At 43.3% G+C, this 5,771-nt stretch overlaps 1 non-coding gene across 1 annotated transcript; it reads right to left on the reverse strand.

The window, feature by feature from the left end:
• Nucleotides 1-4,592: 4,592 nt before the first annotated feature.
• On the reverse strand, nt 4,593-4,665 carry Trnak-cuu. Its single transcript has one exon. It is a non-coding gene; the product is annotated as a tRNA-Lys (tRNA).
• Between the last annotated feature and the right edge of the window lie 1,106 nt (nt 4,666-5,771).

Genomic DNA, 5,771 nt, shown 5'->3' on the forward strand with positions numbered 1-5,771 from the left:
AGAAGAGGTAGGATCCAGAGTTCAGTTACACAGCATGTTGGAGCCCAGTCTGGTCTATATGAAATTCTGTCCCCACAAAATAGTTTTTAGTGGGAAATGAATTCTTTACATTTGTCTGCTGTTTGACTTTAAAATACTTGCATTTCTCCTATGCTACTTACATGCCCCTTTCCTACCCAAATACTAAGATTTACTTGATACCTACCGAGTATCTGTATGCCCTGTATACTTGTGGGAGCTGTGAGTAGTACAGCAGTGAGATGTGGGCCATTGCCCTTTAGTGGTCAAAGGCTAATAGAACAGGTTTGCACACAAATGGTCACACAGAAGCTTTCAGTTGCTTCTTGCTGCTGATACCACTTTTGGCCCTAGAGAAAGATGATTTAGGAGGACTTTGACCTGCTTCCTAAAGAACAGGTAGGACAGTAGGCTTGAGTTACATCGGGTTATGTGAGCAGAACCCTACACTCAAGGCAAATGAGCTGAGGTGCTGAAGCGAAGGTAATATGAGACCTTGCTAATCACAATTTAAGAGAAGTTATCTGAATTTCATGTTAAGCTAGTAATGAAACATCAGCTTGGCCACGAAGTTTCCTAGTCTGCTTTGTCCTACAGGTGATGGTGATGTCATCACCCCTGAGCACGTCTATCACAGGCACTGTGATTGTTATCACTGTTGTCATCTGTCTGGAGTGTAAGCACTATAAGGACAGGGCTCCTGTGACTTTAACTCTGAGCGTTCTAAGGATTGTCAGAAGTGGGTATACTATAAATAATTACATTTCGATAACACCTTTCTTTTGCAGGAAATACTGTTTTTAAATCCCCAGTTGTACATGCTGGCATACATCTGTAGTCTTCCAGATGTAGGATTATCAGAGCCTAGGAGTTCAAGACCAACTTGGGTTCTATACTGAGATTCTGATAACACACACACACACACACACACACACACACACACACACACACACACACACACAAAACCCTCTTCTCAGCATTTGTACTGATTTTATTTTGTATTTGGATTGCTTTAAAAAATAAAAATGTTCATTTAAAACAAAATCTGATTGCTCTGCAGCCTTATATAACTACCTATAAAGTGGCAATTCCCAAGAAACAGGCTAAGGGTGTACTACTCACAGATTGAATTGCGTCACAAAAAAAAGACAAGTTAGGGGTTGGGGATTTAGCTCAGTGGTAGAGCGCTTGCCTAGCAAGTGCAAGACCCTTGGGTTCGGTCCCCAGCTCCGAAAAAAAGAAAAAAAAAAAAAAAAAAAAAGACAAGTTGAAGTCTTAATTCACATTTAGTATCTGTGAATGTGGCTTTATTTGGAAGCAGAATTGTAAATGTAGTCAGTAAGACGGCATCATGTTATGGTCCACATAGCATTACCACAAAGAACAGGAGAACAAACTTCCAGAGAAACAAGTTTTTTGACAGATCACAAGTAAGTTTCAGTGGGCAGAGAGGTACATGTATAATTCCAGCAATAGGGAAGCTATGAGAAGAAGATCACAGCATCATTGATGCCAGCCTGAGCTGCATAGTGAGTTTGAGGTTATCTAACTAGATATCTGGCTATTCGGGTTTGACATTAAATGCTGTAATCCAGGCACTTGGGACACCGAGGCATAAAAGAAACCTTATCTCAAAAACCGTGGTGCAGTATGTCTTATCCCAGGAGCTCAGAGGTAGAGGAATGTCTGTTGAGTTCAGAACCTCATCTACATATGGAATTCCAGGTCAGCCAGGGTAACAACGAGACCCTGTCGCAATTTTTTTCATATTTAAGAAAGAGAACTGAAGTATCAATAAAAAAGTGAGGAATCCTAAGCAGAAAGCTAGCATTTGAAACTTGAGCCCACCACGGACAGATATGTGTCTATCTGAAGGCCAGGGAGCTGTTTCTTTTAAAACTCTGGTCAGAAATAGTGCCTCCTTTTAAGATGAGTACTGTACCTAGCAGCCCCAACAAGGCTATATAAAGAAGAGTTTCTTCCACAGGACTTAACCTACATGCTCTGAGCAACTACGTCCTAGACGAGTATAGTTCACTGGGAGGAGGGCCTACATTAACTAGAATTCATAGGGGTGGGCTGTGCAAATTTAGCAAGAGGGAAAGTGAACTCCTCCATGGAGCATTCCCAAGTTAGGAAGTAGGAAGAAGAAAAGAACTCAAGTGGGTGTCCAATCACCAGAGAGACTTCAACCAGCAACTGATGGAGCAGAAACACCGACAGCCAAGCATCAAGTGGAGCTCTGGGAACCCCACAGAGGAAGCCAGAGGGTTCAAGAGCACCAAGAGAAAGAACATGGCCCACAGAATCAACTAAGCAGGACTATTAAGACTGAAGCAACAGTTACAGAGCCTGCATGGGTCTGACTTAGGTTCTCTGGGTGTCTCTGCTCTTCCACCTGTTCTTGGGACCTGTTTCCTCCTACTGAATTGCCTTGCCAGCCTTAAATGAGGGTTTGTGCATAGTCTTATTGTACCTTGTTATGGTGTCTTCGGGTGATACCGTTGGGAGGGAGGCCTCCTCTTTTCTGAAGGGAAATAAGGGTTGGATCTGGGGTACATGGAGGTGAGAGGGTGATGGAAGAAGTGGAGGGAGGTGATTGATGCTCAGGGTGGGTGGGAGGAGTGTAAGGAGAGGAAACTCAGGTTGAGATGGAATGTATGAGACGTTTTAAAAGGGGGATGGTATCTGAAGACTAGACGACGAAGTGATCAAATTTGTAATACAGTTCTAATAGGCCAATGCATCAGGCATGGTAATTACTATTAGGTTTAGTAAAATGGAGATGATAGCCTTTTGGCTGACAGGTAGGGCGCCAGAGCACGACAAAAGTCTGGCAAGAGGCTGGAGAGATGGCTCAGCGGTTAAGAGCATTGTCTGCTCTTCCAGAGGTCCTGAGTTCAATTCCCCAAACCACATGGTCTCTGTAATGGAAAGAAACTGATCTGGAAATAAATAAATCTTTCCAAAAAAAAAAAAAAGAACCAAAACAAAAAAAAAAAAAAAAAAAAAAAGGGGTTGGGGATTTAGCCCAACCGCTTACCTGGGAAAAGGCCCTGGGTCCAAGTCCCCAGCTCCAAAAAAAAAAAAAAAAAAAAAAAAAAAAAAAAAAAAACAAAAACAAAAAAGTTTTGAAAATGCAAAAAGTAGACCCAACCCCAGGAAAGTGGTGAGAGATCCAAGTCCCAGAATTTTTGGTTAATCTCTCTCTCTCTCTCTCTCTCTCTCTCTCTCTCTCTCTCTCTCTCTCTCTCTCTCTCTCTCTCTCTCTCTCGTTTATTTATATCTGTTGCTGTCTTCAGACACACCAGATCGCTCTAGCCTGCCCCATTCTCAAAGAGCAAGTTAGTGGCTGTTCAACCCCTAACACCAAATAGCCCTCTCTTGCCAAAAGCCCATTTATCAGTTGTAGCTTTGTTTTTCCTTTCAGCTGCCCATCATAGAAATAAGATGGCTCAACGTCACAGATTATATTATATACCCCCTCCCCACCCTACCCTTCTTTTTTCTTTTTGAGTCTAAGCCCAGGCTGGCTTCCAACTCACAGCAAGCTACCCTTCTGCCTCACTCAGACTCTCTAGTGCTAGGATTACAGGGTGTGCACACCCCGAGCTTAAGAGACCAGAGAACCAGGCGTGCACCTCTGTACGTTCCAGGCCAGGCTGATCTAAGTTCCAGGACCACGTAGACAGGTCTCAGAGAGAGGAAAGGTGGGGGTGGGGTGGGGAGATGTTTTCCGTTTCTTTGAGACAAACAGCAGAATCTTGGCACGCTGAAGGGAACCGGCAGGAAATCCGATCGGTTTAGGGAGGGAGAGCAGGCTGGCGCTCAGCAGGCGAGGGAGGCTGTCCGGCCTGGAGGAAGGAGCCGGGCACTGAGGGACCTGGCCGCCCAGGAGCCTCTCGCGACGGTCGGTGCCCCGGTTCTCAGAAGCTAAAGCGGAAGGGAAGGAGCTGCTTCTGCTTCTTCCCTCGCACATCCATCCGTTCCCTGGCGAGTGAGTCTCAGAGGCAGCGCTGACGGCTCCACATCCCGAGAACTGATGCGTGCTGGCGGCACACACCCGACCGCGGGAAAGACGACGCTCGGGGCTCTCCCTCCGGCCCCCCGAAGAAGTCCTGACAGGAGGGAGGCGGAAGTGAGCGGAGGAACCTCAGCAAATGAGGAAATGAGTCCTTTCCGTGTCTTCCCTCACCTACGCCTGTTTGACATCCGAACTCTTGTGATTTAGAAAAACAGCCGAAATCAGGAATCACATTTTTATTAAGAGAAGAAAAAAAAACCAAAAAACAAAAGAAACAAAGAACAACTGCCCCCTACGAGCAACTATGGACGCTAGCACTAAAAAAATAGTCTTGTTCCTGGTTTAAACCCGAGCCGTGGGCGTAGGCCTGGGCTTTGGAGTGCGCAAGCGCATTTAAGAACCGTGTTTCTTGCAGAGACGATTAAGGAAGCACTTAAATTTCATTTGCGGAAGAATCCGTATTAGTTAAGAATGTTATAACGGAACTGGCAAACATTTGAGAGTTGAAGTTTTAAAAACATAAATAAAATATAAGCATGCAAAAATACAACGCCCAACGTGGGGCTCGAACCCACGACCCTGGGATTAAGAGTCCCATGCTCTACCGACTGAGCTAGCCGGGCGGATGAAAGCTGGCCTCGATTTTAAGCCTTTTGAGAGTATTCAGCAACAGTTGCTTCCCAGTTTTTCATTATTTTCTGTTTCTGTAAAGTAAGTATAAACCAATAAACCGACAGTATTATATTTTCTGAATTTGAAAGTAAAAAATGCAAATCTTCACAGAAAAGAATTGTAAAATAAAGGGGGAAAAGGCCCTCAAACAACAAAACAAAACAAAAGAGGAAGACAGAGTTGTTAAATTCTAAGAATAAATGAGAATACGTTCCTAATTCTCATTATGAAAAGCCAAGACGATGGAATATTAACCTGTGGATCCATATATATTTTGAGCTACAGGTGAATTTATCTAGATAAGGGAGTTTGCAGATTTCCGTATCTGTTTGTGGATGGCTATTAATCCTATTTTTCGGAACTGCAAGTTAAAGCCTAATTGACAAACAAAAACGGGCAAACCTAAATTAAGGAATGCCCAAATAGGGTTTTTTTTTTTTTTTTTTTTAAGATATCATAAACCTGGGATTGGCAAAGAATCCCTACTACACTCTCCATAAAACATATAAACACACAAGACAAGTCCCCTGAGATGATTTTTAAAAATAAGATGTGTCTTGAAAGGTTTTAGATTCTTTCCAAAGACGTATTTTATGTATATAGGTATTTTGTCTGCATTTACGTCTGCGTACCAGGAGAGGGCATCGGAACTCACGAATCTATAGTTACTGATGACTTTGAGACCCAAGCAGGTGTGAGAAATTGGGTTTAATTGCTGGGCCATCTGTCCAAACCAATAGTTTTGGCTCTGTACAGTAATCCTAGAATCCGGCGGTATTGGCGCATGCCATTGAAGACAGAGGACCTCTCCGTTCGAGGCCAGCCTGGTTTACAGTTCCACCAGCTAAGCCTACACAGAAAAACCCAAAGGAAACCTAGGATCTAAGTATTTAAAAATGGTAAGCTTCCAATATCATAAATACTAACCTCCACAATTCAAACTGGTTTATTAATGATTATGTCGAATAAGGTAGATAGAACCTGGAGGTACACTTTATCTTTTACAAATTAATTTATTTATAGGTGGGGTGAGGTAGCTGAGGCCTGTAATTCTAAC

This window comes from Rattus rattus, chromosome 7 (genome assembly GCF_011064425.1).
Source record: "Rattus rattus isolate New Zealand chromosome 7, Rrattus_CSIRO_v1, whole genome shotgun sequence".
Taxonomy (NCBI): domain Eukaryota; kingdom Metazoa; phylum Chordata; class Mammalia; order Rodentia; family Muridae; genus Rattus; species Rattus rattus.